This window comes from Melanerpes formicivorus, unplaced genomic scaffold, assembly GCF_026170545.1.
Source record: "Melanerpes formicivorus ecotype bairdi unplaced genomic scaffold, bMelFor1.0.p_v2 SCAF_6, whole genome shotgun sequence".
Taxonomy (NCBI): Eukaryota; Metazoa; Chordata; class Aves; order Piciformes; family Picidae; genus Melanerpes; species Melanerpes formicivorus.
In genome coordinates, this window is record NW_027142358.1 from 16876615 (window position 1) to 16895407 (window position 18793).

The window sequence follows — 18793 nt, forward strand, 5'->3', positions numbered from 1 at the left end:
GTAGGCCCACTTCAGGTACTGGAAGGCAGCTATTAGATCTTCCTGGAGCCTTCTCTTCTCCAGGCTGAAGAACCCCAGCTCCCTCAGCCTGTATTATTCCTACAAATTATTTTTCTGTAGTCCTCCTTTAATAATTAGTGTAATCACTGTATGTGTTTTCAGTCTTGTACTTTGATTCTCTAATGCTGCATTCTAAACATTTGTATTCTAAGCAGTATTTAACTTTTCTTTCTTTCTGTCTTTAACACACCATATATGTTAGGGTGTGTTACTGATACCAAGGCCTCCATAATCTGTGAAAAATGCATCAGAAATTATTTTAAAGTCCCTTTCTTTACTTCTGGTTAAACATGGGCATTGGAACCCTTTGTTAAAGATCCCCATAAAGGCAGGGAAATGTCACAACATTCAGTTCATTTTCAAGTGAAGACATGCTGAAAGCTTCTGCACTGTACGACCTCAGCAGAGCCCAGGGTGCTGTTGCTCATCCTCCTTAATTGGAGGCAGTGGCCGGTCACACCCAGGAGCGAGGAGGCATTCCTTTGCTTGGGCTGCTTCTGCGGAGCTATACAAGTTGGTCTGAGCTGTTTTCACAGTATCACTAAGGTTGGAAGAGACCTCAAAGATTGTCGAGTCCAACCTGACTTTTCCAGTCCAACTTGAGTTTTCCAGTACTGCTGCATTTGAATGTAAATTTAAGCTTCCGTTATTGTTTTGGTGAAATGTGTGTCCTCTACTGCTCAAAGAGAAATTCAAATATCCATTTGGAGGAAGGTGAGCATTGTTGGGCAGATAAAGCCACTCTGGGAAATGGACATCTCAGCTTGGAAACATGCTGTATCTGAGATGAGTGTGTTTCCAAAAGAGTAATTAAAAAAACACCCAAATACAAAGGAAAGTAGGGGGACTTTTTAGTACCATACACTGCATTAGCAAACAAAAGACTCACAGGTTCTTACTATCACACATAAATGAATTAAAGGAAAACAGTTGTTTGCTCTTCAGTATCTTTAGGCTGTCTATGACTGATAGGTGAGACAATCCTTCCTGCTGTAACAGAGTCCAGATGTGAACTACTTCATAGAAAAGGCAAGCGAAGTTAGCTTTCTGAATCATTATAAGCAAGGATGCATAGATCTCAACTGTACGTTCATGCCTCCTATCTTCTTCCTCTCTCTTCAGCTAGTTTAATAGTATGAGGGTACTAGCTGAAAAGCTGGCTTCGTTCAGTTTTACTTAAAAAGATTTCACAAGCTTTACACAATATGGCATGGTGATATTTTTTGTAAATATTGAAACAAAATGTGCACAGAAAGCATAGATATCCACGAAAGCATACTTAAACATATGCTTATAAAGTAATGTGGATACCTAAACTTACATAAGCGTAATCATACACCCACGCAACTTACAAGACTAGACTTATTTTCAGCTGCGTTAGTATCAAAATAACAATTTATATAATACAAATTATGTCAGTTCAAGAAATCTATGAAGGAAAATTCCCAAATAGTTTTAACTCTTCTTTATTTGCAGTATGTTTCCATCTTAGTATCCACAACGACACCTCTTGAAGGGTTGTGCATGTGAAAAAATCTGGATAGCTAAAGCAAAGCAGCACAGTGTGGTAGGCACAAGGCTCAGCCCTCCTGAATTTAAACCCCACAAATGTCAGTTTTCTGGGTGGAGCACTGTGCAGACTGCAAACATTAATCTCTTCATGTGGGTTTTTGAACTCAGATTTATTTCTTAATTTGTTTATAGCTCTGTTAGGCAAAAACACAGTGTTGCTGCACGTGGGTGTGCATGTTTTTGGCTCAGTCTCTTTGTGGAAGACAGATGCACAGGAGCTGGGACTTGTGGGATGTTGTGTTTGAGTGATACAGGCAAGCCTTAATCTGCTTTGGGTTAACTGCGAGAGTAAATTTTTTAAGTTTGCTATGTCCTCCCCCCTGATTAGTCCTAACTAAGGAGTTTGTGTCCAGTCCTTGTGACCGGTGTGGTCTTTGGTCAAAGATCATGCTCTTACTAGGTGGGTTACAGCTCTAGCTGAATAAAGTGTGTTGTCTTCCCTTGTTCCAGCAGTGCAAAGTTAGCTGGGCATTTGAGTAGAAAGGAGTTCACCATTCTAAAAGCAGGCAGACTGGGGGAGAATGAGGAAGCTGAACACAAGCCTACGAGCACAGCTTGTGTACATATTTGTTGAAAGCTAATTGGCAGCACTGTTGCCTTTCAGAGTTGTTCTTTCACCTATCAGTAGAGCACAACTCTGGTACTTAATGTACTGTAGATTACGTAAATGCTACCCTGAAATATTTGTGCAGGCAATTAACTCTTGTTTTTACATTACTTTGAGTTACAAATGGAATCCTGCTGTAGAGCTTGGAATATTTGTTATGAGATATATCCCATAATTAGATGAAATAATACTTTTGTCAAACTGGGTAGCATTAAGATCAGAAAAATAAAGGATTGATTACCCTGTGAGGAACTGACAGTCTTTTAAAATTCAGTTTCTAAAAATCCAGATACTGTGTTTGTACCACACTGTGAAGGAAAAACAAACAAGAGTTTTGTCTGTAACAAATGTATCTGTTCTTCATTATTTGAAAACTGCAAATGCTTTTATCAGTAACAGTGGTATGGTGGTTTGTTTTTTTTGTGGCAGTACAGCGTGGCATCACTGTTGCCGCAATGACATCACCATCTAATGTGTTATTGATGATTCCAAGGGTACTTATATAGATGCATATTTATTTTTCTCCCTCTTGCTCTTTTCACACCTGTCTTACAAACATTTTGTTCCTGATGAAATTAAGTCACAGCCCTACAATTCAAACTGAATAATAAATCCGTGAAAATGTAACCAATTGGCAACAACAGTCTTAAAGCCAGTCCTCCATCCTCTAGAGTTTATCCACAAGGACCTGACCTAATACAATCATGAATTTAAATAAAATGTAATAGATTTCATTGCAATTGATGGTGTGAGTAGCTGCCATGATAATAAAACAACATTTATAATATCAGTGGCTCTAGTATTCAGGTGCTCATCAAACTGCCTTGTGCCTTTGCTTAACAGAAGTATAGATAATATGTTCCCTAAAAGAGTAGCAAGGGACTAGTTAAATGAGTTCAGCACTATTTTACATATCATCAAACAGGCTAAAAGAGGTAGAAAATAAAACTAATTAAATCAAAATCCTTCATACCTTTTGTGTATTGAAATCACAACTGGATTAGATTGTAGTGAATTAAAAAGTAGCTTCTTCAGAAATAGGAGAGTGTAACATATTGTAGAGTAGTGCAAAAGTTTGTGCTAATACCGAAATGCATAATTGATGTATATTGACTTCTTTTGTGGATGGGGAGAACTAGACTTGACCAGCATTTCCATTTTGAAGGCAGCTGATCATTTGCAGGTTTTGGATTTGTTCTCTAGATGGTCCATATTAATTGCTTCTGTAGCCAGATATCCATCTGCTTTTTCTTGCATTTCTTTTCCCTTTGCCTAATCATTTCTCCCAGAAAAAAAGAATTAATTATAAAAGCAGGAAATTTCCAACAATTTACCTGGCTATTTCTTAGTATTTACATCCCCAGTTCCCTAGCAAAATGTCCTTGACACAGTTTGGCCTGTTTCTATATCCTTTCATTTACTTAAGACTTTTTTCAGCTTTATCCAGCTCTTACACACACAGAGACTAGTTATCTAGAGGGAAGGGGTAGGTAATGTGAAATGATCTTTGAAATTCCTGACATCTTGTACAACCACTCTTCCTATGTGACAGAGCATGCTAATGGTATGTATAGATGAAAGCAGAAGACTGTTGCAATTATTGATGATTTTCAGTAGTGTCTACAAGTTTTTCATGGATTCCTTCAAAATCCCCTGTGGCTATAGGATATTAAAGATGTTTGAAACACTACTCTCTTGCCATATAAAGTGAAACAGGAGCAGATGTAATGTCTCCATCCAGTTGTTGTCTTCTTTTGGGGGTGATACTTGTTCATTAAAGTAATGATGGAGAAAAATCAGAAATAAATCACCTCAAGAAACAATTTTGAGTTTATGTTTCTCTACTTTAGAAATTTAGAACTAGTACTTAGTGGGAAAATGAATAGACAGCAGCATTTCTGTTTAATTGGCAGGACAACATTTGTAGGTAGAGAGGTTTTAATTACATCAGCTGGTATGATTGGAAAATGAAACTTCTGTGGACGTGACCATTTCTTCAGATTTACATTAAATGTTTTGATGGATAAACTACATGTTGTTCATTTCAGGTTGACAGCCTAACCTATCTCACTTAGATTTCTCAATCCACAGTCAGGAGTCATTGGTTCTTAATGAGTGTTGCAATGTGTAAAAAAAGCCAGATGGCTTGTTATCTGTTATTTGTGACTAACTAGAAAGGAGGTGTAACTTTGAAAGAAGTAAAGGCCTATTTTTGAATAGAGAAATGTGATTGCATCATTGTCCAAAATACAAGGGTTTTTTTTACATGCATTTTAATTTGATGTATTATTTAATCATGGTTTCTTCTGAAAATGTTGGCTCTTCTTGTAGCTCCAGTTCTTCCCTTCTGCAGTATGCATGTCCCTCCATGGACAGTTGGTACTGCCTGGCTACACTAACTTAACACTTTTCTCTTAGCCTCTCTACTAGTCTGTGTTAGGGGCTTGGTAAACTACTGTTATTTGTACTTGTAAACAAATTGATGTGAATTAACTGAAACGCTGATTGTTTATTATGACCCTGAACCTAATTTGTAGTTTATCCATTTGGGGTTTTCTTCAGCAGATTTTACTGACTCTCAGGTTAGAGCATCTTTTTGTTGGTTTTTGTAATGACTGTAGTAGAAATGGGTGCCATTTGGTGCAGTATTAGCTCATGCAACAGGCAAATAACAGTAGCAAATTTTTATCTTGTAGACTTTTCACTGCCTAGCTTCCTCTGTTCCTGGTGTCACTAATTCTTATTCTCTCATTTCCTTGTCACAAACTGTTTGAGCAAGCAGTGAGGCCTATGTGGAGTTCTGTCTGGATACAAGAATAAAACAGGTTTTGTGTTTGACCCACTCATCTCCTAACCAAGTGATTGCAAGAGTCTTGAACAGTATCTGTGGCAAGACCTGCATATTTTATGCCCATTTTCTGTGCTATCGCTGTGCTAAGGGACTTGTTTGTAATAATTAGCAGACTTTATACATCAGAGACTCTCTGTTAATTATTCTTCTTACTCTTCACAGGGTATAACTTCCATTAAGCTATAGGAGTTGCCTAAATTAATGCTTTTGGAGCTGTAGATGCATGGTTGGTTGTTTGGTTGTTTTTCATACTAATAATTTGTAGTACATACCTACAAATGAAGGGTTAAAGGTGTTAACTTTTTGAAAAGCTTTTCCCTTTGTTTTCCCTATGGAGACAAAATATCTAAGGCATGTTAACTTAAGGTATGGTGGATTTCAAAACCAGGTAAACTCTAGGGCTCTGTTCCTGCTCCTGTTTTCTCCACCCCCACATCCAGAGAAAGTAACCTAGTATCTGAAGAATGCAAGTTATGCAGATGTTCAAAAGGCCAAATAAAACAAATAGATGGGCTACAGCTGCTAGAGCAGCACAAAGCAAGGAACATTTGATGCCATGATGGGAGTGCAGTATTTTAACATGACACTAGCTTTTGCCTGCTAGAGGAAAACAGCATGGTGAATTAGTTGAACTAGGTTTTATCTTACTTTGATGTAAATTGTGATTGTTTTCATAATTGTTGATATTTCAAAACCACCCCGGCCTTTCTCTTAATGAGGAGTCAAGAGAGTAAGAAGCAGTGATATGCTTTCATAGTAAGAAGAGGGGAGTTCTACAGAAGTACAAATGATGTGTTTTGTTCCTAATCTTTTGGTGAGGGGTGACAGAATTTTAAGGAAACATCACAGGAGAAAAACAAAATCCCACAACTAGGAGAAGTTAGTGTGCTGAAGACACTCTGAAATTAAAATGGGAGATCAGACACCCTGCAGTACAATTAAAATCAACTTTTCATCAGAAGTTTTGGGACTGGGGGAACTGAATAAGTTTCACTGCTCAATATACTCTTCCAAACTGAATGGCATTTGGAGATAAAAAAGGTTAAAAAACAATACCAGACTTGATGGAACCAAAACACTTCTAAGATTGAGTAAATCATTGATACACAGATGAGTGAAGTTGTTCAGCAGTTAGTTGATCTGCTATTTTAGGGCATTCCTAAGCAACAGAATGAAGTGCCATAGAGAGATGCCCAAGCAAATACTACCCTCCTCTGGTATATTCACATAGCACAACCTTTTGCAGAAACATTTGTATTGTCCTGGGAAGAGCATGAGCATGTCACAACAGTGTGGCCTTACACGTAGCATCTATAGGAGGAGAACTTAACTTGGCTTCTGCCAGTATTTGGTGGTATTGCTACTTCTGCTCTCATAGCATGGGTAAACGCACTTACCTAATGAGAAAGATAATATATAGAACAACCTTTGTCCTGGTTTCACCTGTGGAATTGAATAGAGCTTTCTACCTACCCCTCTTCTGGTCAGAGATCCTGCTTAGGGTTTCCCATATCCTAAATGCTGCAAAATCCAATCTGACAAGTAGTTTCATTTCTCAAATGAAAGACAAGGTCATGATTTCAAGCATTTGTGTTAATAGTTTGAACTTGTTGCATACATGTGCGGGAAGTGTATCATCCAATAGCATTGTCAGCTTCTGTGTATTTGGGAATTTGGTTTTAGGAAGGAGTTGGATGATTTTTTTTTTTTGGGGGGGGGGGGTGTGTGTGTATATAGGGAACAAACAGGACCCTGAACTACCCAGAGCTTTGAGTTGGATGTGCTTAGATCTTTTCCTTTAGTGAGCTCTTCCAAAAAAAGACTCAAAAGTGAGGTTTTATTTTAATTAGTACTGGAATAAGGAACTTCTTAAAATAAATAATTAAAAAAAAAAAAAAAAAAAGGCAAACCAGCTAGATAATGGAAGTGGAAATAAAAGGCTTGTGAGCAACTTGTGGTTTTCTTTTGTGTTTCCCGTTGACCTGGGAGCAGATTTTATCCAACTTGGTGAATTTCTGAGTTGCATAAAACTCTGTGCAGTCCTGTCTGTCCCTAAGAAACTCCTCCTATTTCCTCTGAGGCTTAGTTATGTTTGCACTCTGTTCCTCATTATAGTTTGTTCTTGGGCTGTAGGCACCAAGCTGCTTGCTATGACTCTTTACCACCTGCTGCAAGTACAGTATTTAAGCCTTCTTTTTCTTAAGTATGCTTAAAAGCTCTCCGTGAAAATTAATTTTCTTGCATAGGGGTCCAGTACTCCAATTTCTTATGAAACAATGTGTAACATGGAAATTAAATAGTCTTGCATGTCTGTAACTTCTTTTGTTCCTGAATTCCTTGACCTAAGAGGCTATATGATATGTTTTGTGTATTTGTGAGTACATGTGTATGCATGTGCTTGTTCCAATGAAAATGGTCTTCATAGAACAGGAATTCCTCTGTTTTTATGAAGAAATGTACTGCATCATGATTATTTCAACAGGCCACTAATATCTTGTGGATACAGAAATATTCTCACTAAAGTATAATTAATGTTTAAAAATAAATTAGCAATGGGACATCACAGAACGCTTTTGCCCACTTAAAATTTTGTTGAGTCATACCATTATGGCTTTTAACTTGCTTATTTGCATTGCAAACTTGTTATGAAGTCTATAATTTTCTCTTGTGGAAGTGTCTCTTGGGGAAATTGAACACCCTTCTTCACTTGATGACATTTGCATGGTATGTTCCTCATGTTTGAAGACTGGTGGGTGTGATTTTTGACCTTTATTAGTGTGGCAATAGGAGGGAAAAATTACTGTAAAGCAAACCTTTGTGGTGGGCTTGGTCACTTTGTGACTGAGAAGTGCTCTGAATCTCCTTATTTCATGGTAGTGGAGGCAAAGCTTGTGGAATGAGGTCATTTAATCTAGTGAAACTGGATGGGTTTTGGTGTTGTTTTGTTTAACTTTTGTTGTGTAAGTAATAACTCATTATTTAACTGTAACACAATATCTTCTTATGTAGTAAAGTTTCTACTGCTTCAGGTTAGGATTTGGGAAGATCTAGTGATATAGTTAGTGTAAGAGGGTAAAATGGTATTTGATTCTTGTGTGATGATTTTTTTTATAGATGTCTCTGGAGTTGTACTTGTTTTTTTTCTGTGAGGTGGATACATAGATGCCATTCAGATGCATGCTGTGTCTGTTAATCGCGTGCAGTAGATTGATGTGTGTGCTGTCTTGCTTCCAAATGGTGGAATGTGTCTGTACTCTTAGTGTCTGCTGTTTAATGGCCCTATAAATACATACACTAAAAGCCATGGAGTTCCACTACCTATGTGTTGTTTCCCTCAAAGAGCTGGAACCTGAGTACTCTTCTGTATGAAGGACAGTTCAGAGGTCTAGTGCTTTAGATGACAAGTCAAATGACAAAACACCCATAGCACTCATTCGTTACTGGTGGTTTAACAATGTGTTTAATCTTAGCCAGAGGGTAGACCCCCACTACAGTAATCTGCTTATTCAAAGCAGCAGGCAGTCTGTTGCCCCAAAACTTCATAGTTTGAGTCAACACTTGTGGAAGGAGAAATGGACACTTGGTAAGAGATATGATTTGTCCCAAGCCATGCCAAAAACGAGATGCATCAACGATGGAAATAGCTCTCAAGTCCTGCTCCAGTGCTTTGTCCATTGCTGGTGCATCTGATGAACCCATTAAGGAGCTTGCTCTAGGGTAGGTATCTTTTAGGACGAGCTACTTAACCAATAGTTGTGAATTAAAATGACAGCCAGCTTTTTTGTGCCTGTCTTTTCCATATTCCTGTTAGACTGTCTTTTCTATATTTAGTGTTTGAGATTTTATGGAAATATTGCTAGTAAAGAGCAACTTGTGAGAAGGTGAAATGAGGACAAAACACAGGGGACATGTCAGAATCTTTAATCTTTGCTGCTGCATGTAGTTTATAAAATGTATTAATCTGGTTTCATTCATTTACTGAACTATTTTGCACTCCGTGTCTCTGCTGCTTTGCCTTAATTTTAACTGGTCTGAAGCCAATTTTGTTTAATGAAAATACTTATTTACTTAGCACAGGAACAAGGTTTAGTCCTGGTATCTTTTTGTCTGAGCTCTTGAGGGTCTGTCCCCTAAAGTTGCAGGGGAGTCTAAATAGACTTAAACTGGTGTTAGACTGAAACAAATCAATTTTGTGGCAGAGCTTTCCCTGTTATAATGATCAGTTTGCAGCACAAATCTCATTGATTTTTTTTTATTTTTATTTTTTTTTATGGCCCCATGGAAGGGAAAAAACCCATACTGATGAATAGCACTGGGTGAGACTCAGGAGACACTAATTTTGTAGCTAGTGAGAGTAGCTGTGGCTGTTCCCCCACCTTTCTTGCTGTCTTCTGTAAGCCTTTTCCATTAAAGCTGGCCTTTAGTTAGAAACAGCCTGGAAATTTAGTGGTACACAAGAGAGGCTGTGAGCTCTTGAGAAGACAGAGAAAGTGCAGCACTCACTGTGATAGAATAATCTGTCTGGGGTCAGCAGTGCCCCATCAGCCAGGGCATTATTGTCACCAGGTTTGCCAAAGAGCCCTGCTCTGTGTGGAGGTGGTGGTGCAAAAGCAGGGCTGTCTGTGCTCCTGCTCACAGCCCAACCTCATGGCTTACCTTTTGGAAACTCAGAATCAAAATGATTGGTGCATTGCTGACTGCCTTAATTTTTTTTTTTTGTTCTATTTCCTACACTGCTACAGATTTTTATAGCTCTTACCAGTGCCAGAGGTGGGAGAAATGAACTATACAGGTTTCTAGAAAAGTCAAAAAACCCACAGGCATTGGAAAAGCAAGAATTCTCTCTGTACTTTGGCTTCAAGCTGTCGGCTGTACTTTTACATTCTGATTCAGACAGTATTATCCCTGTACTGACCCCTTTTGGTCTACTCTTACGCAAGATCTATCTAAATAGCTGGCTGGCAAATCTGGTTCTGGAAAACTTCCCACCTTGTCTGCCATTCCCCTTGATATTACCATTTGCGGGTGGCTTCTTTGGTTGTTTGGGTTTTTTTAGCCAATGTGGAGAGTTGCTGCAGTGGCTCTGGGGCTGTGTGCTTTCTGGCAACAACCTGTGCTGCTTTGGGACATTACTTGCTATCTACTATCGATTACCCACATATGTCAAACTTCTTTCTATGCGCTGAGTTTTTTGTGTGCTCCATTTTCTGAGCCTGACTGTATTTTTGAAGCCTGGTGCAGCTGTACCAGAAGCTACGTACAGACAATTTGTCACTGACATTAAGACATGCAGTATTGTATGTTGTACAAGGAAAAGCTATAATTCTGGAAGTACAGGAACATTAACAGTGGACTGTTGATATGGGTAGTTGTTCTCAGTTAAATATTTGTTGGAATACCACACCATTTAAAAAATCATTGTACTGCCTGTTAGAATGCCACCTTTTATTATTTTAAGTATTTTAAGAATTAACATGAGGATTTGGCAGGAGACTTCTGTTCATTCCCACTTTGCAGTTTGAATATCCCAAAAAAAGAAAACTCTGCAGCGATTAACAGGAGTCAAACATTTAAGCAAAGAAAATGGACAGAATTTGACATGGTTTGCAAACTGCAGTTTAGACAGCTTTAGCTATTCTCAGTTATTGGTGTAAAGAAGAAGAGTTGGTTAAAAGAACTGCAAAATAACATAATAATGGTGGGAAAAATATTGTCTGTTTTATTGTCAGTAATTTTTTTTTCTGATTAAAGGTGGGATACAAATGTGCAAGGTTATATATAAATACCTTAGTGTTGTAATGCAGATCTGTGCTTTGAAGAGAGATAAGGGCAGCAAACCTACATCCTTTCAGTTTTTATTTGTATTTTGGAAGTACTTCAGGGCCAAGGAAAGATTTGTAGGATGATGGTCTCCTAATATTAATGAGTGAAGGTTTTTAAGATAAGTGAAGCAATATAACTTTACCACCTGCAGAGGTGAGGATTAAACTCCTGTGTTTCGCATTGTATCCCTTGAGTATTTTCAGCTCTCTTAGTTGGGTAAGGATTTAGCTACCTGCACTTAACTCCTACTGGGTAGGTATTTAGCTGAATCAGTTCACTGACCTGTCAGGAAACCCCATCCTACTGAGTTAGTTCTTTGCTGAGATGAAGTCAATAGGTTTCTGTAGTCCGTCAAGTAGCAGAGCCAGCACAAGAGCAGCAGAGTAGTATGGCTGGAAGTGTGATCAGCTTCTAGAACAGCAGTGAGGTATTCAACTGTCTCATCTGTGAAACCTAACTCTTGTATCTGGGTTTTGCATGCAGTCTTCAGAACAAGAGCTTCACAGTATCCTTTCTCTGCGTTTTCCCATATGTGTCGTGGTCTTCAAAGATGAGGTTAGCTGTATCACAAAGTGAGGACTTGCAGGAGAGTGAAGCACAGATGAGGACATGGAGAAACTCACTTTGCACACCAGTCTTCACCTTCCCTCCAGTCTGCTGTGGCAGGAATCCTCTGAATGCTCTCAAATCCCTTCCAGAGATAGGCAGGTTATTTTAAGCTGCTAGCAGAGATCACTGAGTTTGTTTGATTTTGCATGTCTGGCTCAGTACTTGGGTTTTTTCTTCCCACAGAAGAGTGGAGAGTCAGTGATCACTCATCTCTAGCTGATGACTTGCATTAACTAGGGGCAGCACCACTTTCAACCAGCTGAGCTACACACTGCTGAGGGTGGTAGGTGAGCCCTGTGGAGGCATGCACAGGGTTATCAGCAGCACCTGCAGTCTGGGGAGCATAAGGTCTGCTTGGGGATGTTAGATATCTGCTGAGTGTCTGGAGAGTCCTGGATTGCTATTTCTGCACCTGCAGACAGAAGACTGGTTTTGCCATCTGCTGGAGGCATGAGGAGGCCTCCAGGAGTAGGATTACCTGATCCAAGTGTGTCTGAGAGCTCTCTTGATTTTCCCTGTGTATAGTTTGAAGGAGAAGGCAAGTCCTGTGCAGTGCCATCTAATGCTGCCTTGTCGTGTGAAGGAAACCTCCCTGCATGTTTCCAGCTGCTGCCGGGCTCTTGTGCGATGTGACAGTGGTGTCTGTAAGAAAAGGTGGACGTGGGATCTGCAGAAGAGGGTTATTCCTGCCTTTGTGTTGTCAGGCTGGAAGGAGCACTGAGCAGTTTCTTGTTAAGGCCAGCCAGCAGGTTGAGAATCAGCCCCATACAGGGATCTTTTCTGTCCATCTGCTACGAACTGTGCTCTTCACAGCCTGGGTTTGGGAAGGAGCCCCCATCACTGGAGGTCTTCATATGCAGCCAGGCCCTAGACCAGCAGCTGCCCTTCCCCAGCCTGCTTTGGTACAGGAATGGCACTAGCCAGTGGTAAAGGACTACATGTATGTGCCCTTTTAGTGTGTATGGCTGAGGATATATTTGGAAGTGAACTCGATTTAGAAATGAAGAGATGGAAATAAAGTGTCTGGTTTGGCAAGGATAATGCAAAGATGTGGTATCAATGTCTGTGCCTTTCATAGGCTGGAACTAATTGCTGCAAAAAAAAACCTCTCAGGGCCTCAGTCTGTTTAAATAAAGAGCAGACATGTTAATCTGTGTTATTCCCTGCATCTCTTTAATTACTTTCTCCCACTAAATGTAAAGGATTTGAAATACACTGTGAGGGTATAGCTTTTGGAGACAGGAAAGCATACGCACTGGTGATGGCTCTTTTTCTTTCACAATCCAAGCATGCATTTCAGAGGATTATAAAATCTGAGGCGATAATTCACTTTGGCCATGTTGCCATGTCAAAAAAGCTACTAAATTGTAGGATTTCAAATGGCAGGGAGGTTTGAACACCATATGTGATTGCACGTGGTGAGCTCTGTTGCTGCTGGGGTAGGTGGATGTCAGCCGCTTTTGAAAAGAAGTTCATACTTGGGAATGACTTTGCCATTTGCATAGTTTCCTCTCTTAATTTTGTATGTTAAAAATCAAATTTCTGCCCCTGTTAAGATGCTGCAGGAATTTTGCCACTGGCTTCAGTCCATCAGTGATTTCAGTAACAAACTAAACACCCAAAAAAAACCACAGTCTGTCCCTCCTGTAGAACTGATGGGAGATGCGTAATAGATGTGAAGTAAATGATATAAGAAAGGTAGCAGATATTCTGGTTGTGTATGTGTTTCACTCTTCTGTTGCAAAGAGAAGAAAACTTTCTCAATATTCAGTGTGCATTTTATTCCTTTCACAGTTTTTGGATTTCATGTGACTGTTGAGGAACCCTGTAGTTTTAACTTTGTAATTGGAATAAAATGAGGATATTAAGAAATACACTGTGACATGAAACGTTATTGCAGAAATTCTCAATGTTTAAATTTCTCTTCACTCTTTTATACTATCTAACAGTACTATGATACAATTTGTGATTTACAGTGGTATTGAATAGAAATTATTTTTATTAAGAAATATCAAAATGTTAATACTCTTACTTCTGATCAGCTGTATGTATATTCAGATATCTAAAATGCAATCTAAAATGTATCTAAAATGTTTTAACACCATCTCTATGTGTATCTTTTTACTGATTTTTTTTGTGACAAAGAAGAGGAGCAAAAATTTAAATTTTTATTATTCTGTTATATCACAAGTTCCTGTTTTCTGATTCAGGTCACTGACAACAGTATTGAATGTTGTGATTTGAAATTAGGGTCTAATTTAACACCTTACAATAAAATAATTACTTCATGCCTTTACAAACTGCCTCCAGTTAGAAACACAGATTAAACTTAATCTGGAAGGCAATAAGACCTCTCTCTGAGGTATTCTTGATGTAAATAATACAAGTTTTATGCTGTGGTTTATATTCCAGTATCTTCAGGATGCAAGTACCTGGGAGTAGGTTGCCTTTGTCTAGAATGTTTGCTATCAAAATAAATTGGGAAGAATATTTAATGATTTATTGTTTTTTTGCAGGTGAATACTGCAGCTGCAAAAGAATACTGTAATTTATGTTATAATGTATGACAGCACTAGAGCCTGACACCCCTGTTTCCTGCATCAAAATAATTCACTAACTTACCTTTAATTTTTTTTTTTTTTTTTTTTTTTTTTTTGGGGGGGGGGGGAGGGGAGGTAGAAGGGAGAAATTCAAACCCTGAACACATCAGTTCCATCAATCCATGCACCAAAGCTGTTCTTCCTCTATCCACAATTTCTATATGGATCTGCAACCCTCAAATGAGCATGAAGTGATATAATCGCTTGAGCAAATGTATATATCCTGCTCATCAGGTAAATCAGCATCTTCTACACAGCTGTAGCTTGTGAAGTAATGTGTCCACTGTTGTTTGATGTGTCTAGAAGTTTCAAAAATACACTATTTTTTTGGTAAAAATAAATGGCATGAGGAAAGTCTGATTTGAAATCTACAAGCAATCTGCTCTCCCTTGATGAGAATTTAGTCATTATGCCTTCAGCCATAAACTTACTAAGACTGTTTCTATATCCTCTAGGAGTGGGGTGTTTTTTTTTCATTTGATATCTAAGATAGTATCTATTATTCAGGTTTTAAAGTAAGATTATAAACTATCTTTAGTTGGGCTATACGGTTACATAAATGTCTTGTGTCTTGTAAATACATATTGTCTAATATGTTTGTGGCATATCTTTTTGTAAATGTTAATGAAAACCTGTGCTTCTGCATTTTGGCTTTCTGAACACATTTCAGTCTGTTATTAAATAAATGGTAGCTGCCAAAATATTTTCTGATAATTTGGCATTGTTAAAGTTCCGTTGAAGTGCTTTCTGTGTCAAATGAAGGCAAAAAATGATGGCTTTTATAGATACCATGCTTCCACATTTTAATCAAAATCAGAATTAGTCCTGTGTTTTTTCAGTATGCTTGGTATTTGTGTACAGGAGGGGTGTCAGTGGATTTTATTCCCTGTCAGGGTGAAACCGGTTTCAGCAACTTTATTAACTGTGTAAAAGTAAATTGCTGCTGTAAGTAGTGTTTTCTCCTTGGTTTGCTAAGAATGCATTCATGCTTATGCTTAACTTTATGCGCTGCTAGGCAGATCCTCCTCAGAGAGCTGTGCTGAGTTGCACCTTTTCTGGTGCATGAAGTTTGTGTTGGTTATACATGTAGTTCTTCACAGGAGTCTCTTTTCATGTTAATACATTTTTCCCACCCCTCAGAATAACATTATCCTCTCAGCTCTGTTATACATTTACAAAGAAATCTTCAAAGGCAAATGGTTTGTTCTGTCTCTGTTGTATTTCTAAGGGGGTACTTTAGCCCCTTGTAATGAAAATTCCAGTTGGGGCAAACTCTGTAATGCCTTCAGAAAGAGTAGAGGATTGTATGTTGTGACTCAGCACTGGTCGTGAAACACAGCGTGGTGATTGTATGACTATAGTGTGTTTTGGTCCACTATCATGCAATAAATGTATCTGATGATAGCAATAAAACCATGCCTTGGGCATGGTTATTCCATGTTGCCTCCTGGAATATGCTCTTCTGGTTGAGTGCTGGGAGTAGGTTGCACATGCCATTCATGGGATGGCAATCACTCCCATTCAGATAGCAAGAGAAGGGGTTTGGGACATTGGGAGAGGTCCAAAGTAACTGGCCTGTCCTGTGGCAGAGTCTCTGTTGCAGGAAGTAGATGTGAAAACTAAATCAGTTCTGGTAGGCCAAGTCTAGATTCTCAAAAGGCAGAGCTTTACAACTAGGGAAATAAAAAGGTTTTTGAAAAATAGACATCTAAAGCTTTGGTATAAATCCTGCAACATACTATTCTGTGTATAGAATGTGGTTTTCAGTCCAGCAATTAGGCTGACAGTGAAATAAGTGTCCCTTGCATCTCACTAAATACTCAGGCATCTCTTTCTGTCCAGTTCATTAAAAAGGCAGATGACTTCATGTCATAGCATAGCTGAAACACATTCTCTTTCCTGCCTCCTCTCCCATTTGAGGTTCTTACTAAGTCAAAAAGAGGAATATTAAAAAGTGATTCTTTATATGTTACAGAAAATTCCTATGACTGTGCTGTTTTTTCCTCTTTTGCTTTTAAAAGGCATTGTATCAAAAATCCAAGGTGCCATAGTGATTTTAAATGCCCATTCCTGCTTGTGGAACAGATTTGCCTATCCCAGTACACACCTGTGGGGAGCAGAGAGTTTGGGAGTGGTAATGTCTCTCATTTTCTGGTAGAGAATTTGTGGAGAGCTAAACAGTGCTTGCCTACAAAATTAATGTTGGTGGTGTGACCCTTGTTCATTCTTGCTTTAACAGCTGCTTGTGCTACCTGTACCTCTGGAACCAGGACAAAGCCAGCAATAGCTGCCATATTGAAATTGCTGAAAATTCACAAGAATAACATGGGTTAAAGTTTCCTCCCTTAAGTGATTTGATTTATCTTCTAAATATAATTAGGTTATGAGAAAGAGCATCCCTACAAGAGGTGGGTTTTGGTTTTTTTTATGTCATGTCTTGCCCTGCAATTTGTGTGCTCTCAGTTCACCCTGGGGTCTGCACAGTTGGTGGGGTTGTGGTGGTGATTAGGTTGTGCTCTCAGCACAGCATGCATGCCTGGAGGGATTAGCTGGTACCTGAGGCAGTTCTTCCCCGTGCTTCTGAGAGCTGTCCAGGTTTCTCCCTCAGGAAAGGATAGATCTTTAAATGCCGACAGCTGTTCTTTGGAAGCAAAAGATTGTTGGTATTAGCAGGGGCCTAAGCAGGAATGCTGCTGCAGAATCTGCATTGTACTGGAGTTCAAGTGTAGAGATTAGGGCAGAGGGAACTAGATGAAGTTGATTTCCAGGTTGTGGCAGAGGGTCTTGTGAGGTTTCGTAACCACCCTGAGCTCTCACTCTGCGTAGTGACTCTGCCAGGATTTTTGGGGCCTGCCAGGTCATTTAGTACCTGATTGAGCACTCACAGAAAGTTCTAGGAGATATTTTCTACCGAGGAGCTGTCCTTTACACCCACCAGCTGTGGGGCAAACAGAACCTGTGTGTACAGCCTGGAGCCAAGGCTATTGCCCTTGCTGTCCTGAGTCAGGCAAGTGTGGGTGACAGCAGGCGAGGGGCTACAGACTTCACTTGGCCTATTTGTTTCCTTTCCTGGTGGCTCTGAGTGCTAGTCCTTGCAGAGTGACAGCTATAAAACTAGATAATCAGTTAATTACTGGTAAATTAGCCTTCTGTCTTTGTGGAGAACAAATACAGTATTTATGTAAAAGTTGTTAGGAGGTGTTTGTTTTTTGGTTTGTTGTGTTGTTTTTTTTTTAATTAGCAAAAATAGATGCAAAATGAATGATGATTAGGCAGCTGATGAATTCAGTAGTACAATTATGCCTGAAGCTATGCCCCGGTACTTAATGATGGATGCTATAAGCAACCAAAGCAGCACAGTTTTATAATCTATTTATTAAAAAGTTAGAAATAAAACAAGGCTGTGTATATTACAAGCATATCGGCTTCAGTGCCTAAAAATGTTCTTCAAATATTTTGTTTCATTTAAAAAGAAGAAAACAAAACAAAAAAGACAACCAGAATTGCTACTGTAGTAACCCCTAACTTAGAGGTTTATATGAAAGGCTGTTCTATAAAAATAGCTAATCAAATCCTGAGCATTCACTATAAATGAGTAAGAATTCTCCATGACCTAGGAATCATAAAAGTGAATGTCTTTTTTTCTTTCCTCCTTTTGGGGCAGTCTGAGCTGGAGGAGAGGAGGAAATTACAGAGGCCTGGGTGTCTGTGGGAGGCTGTAAGAAAATGCAAGTCATGATGAGCAGCTGCCTCCTATGCAGCCAGTTGGGAGGCTAAACTGATTAGTCTGTAAACACTAGGAGCTGGTAAGTGTTGGTGTCAAAGGGACTGTGACAGTCATCAGATTGTGGTTTATCTCAGGCTGTCGTTTGAATGATGGCTCTCCCACACAGAAGCAGTTTTATGGCTTTGCAGAGGTATAATCTGAGCCTGGGCTGACAGATCCAGCTCTGCCCTAAGCAGCTTCCCGGTTTGCTGTTTTGCACTACCAACCCTGGGCTTTTCACGTACAAGCCTGTTATTTTCTTTTCACCAACCAGGCATTACAAACATAAAATTTACTAGTCCTGACAGAGTGAAAATTGGCACTTGCCCATTTGCAGTAGTGTAATAGCAACAAAGAGTCCTTTTGGGGGAGAGTGTGGGGGCTGCTCACAAAAGCAGCAAGCAGGCATTTCCTCTCCCTGTTTGCCTGGTGCGGTAGCAAGGTTACAATTCACCTTTTGTGCACAGAGATGGGTCACAGGAAAAGGCAGTCCTGTAAACAGATGGACTTCTAACCTACCGCAGACCTGGACAAAAGCATGAAGTGATTGTTTCTGCTCTAGCTCAGTGGTGCTCTCAGGAGGGGATGTGATGTGGTCAGTGAGCACGGCAGTTGGGTAGCGGGTACAGTCACCTCTGTACTGGGTTCATGGCAGGTGTTCTTCAGGGAGGCAGCTGAGGGCATATGCAGCCATGCAAGCAGGAACTATAGCTCTTCTCTGATAAAAATTCTGGAGCTGCACTACAGTTGTGTATCAAATCCACACTTAATTTGCTCAACACTATAAAGAGGAAAGAAGCTCCCATTCTATGTGGACTTCTTGACTATTATAAGTTGGGGGGAGTTAGCACCTGTTAATGTAGTCATTGCTGTCTGTGCCAATAGGAAGTAGAAGAGATTTACTT

General features: G+C 39.3%; 1 protein-coding gene across 12 annotated transcripts in view; it reads left to right on the forward strand.

The window, feature by feature from the left end:
* Window positions 1-18793, forward strand: part of ZMIZ1 (zinc finger MIZ-type containing 1) — a 361484-nt gene that overhangs the window by 66793 nt on the left and 275898 nt on the right. The window contains exon 1 of one of the 12 annotated variants that reach the window (XM_068139921.1): window positions 16444-16530. The exons of the other annotated variants lie outside the window; for them this stretch is intronic. The gene's annotated coding sequence lies outside the window, so the exon portion shown is untranslated. Of the gene's footprint in view, window positions 1-16443; window positions 16531-18793 lie in introns of those variants that run through there. 12 annotated transcript variants of the gene reach the window in all.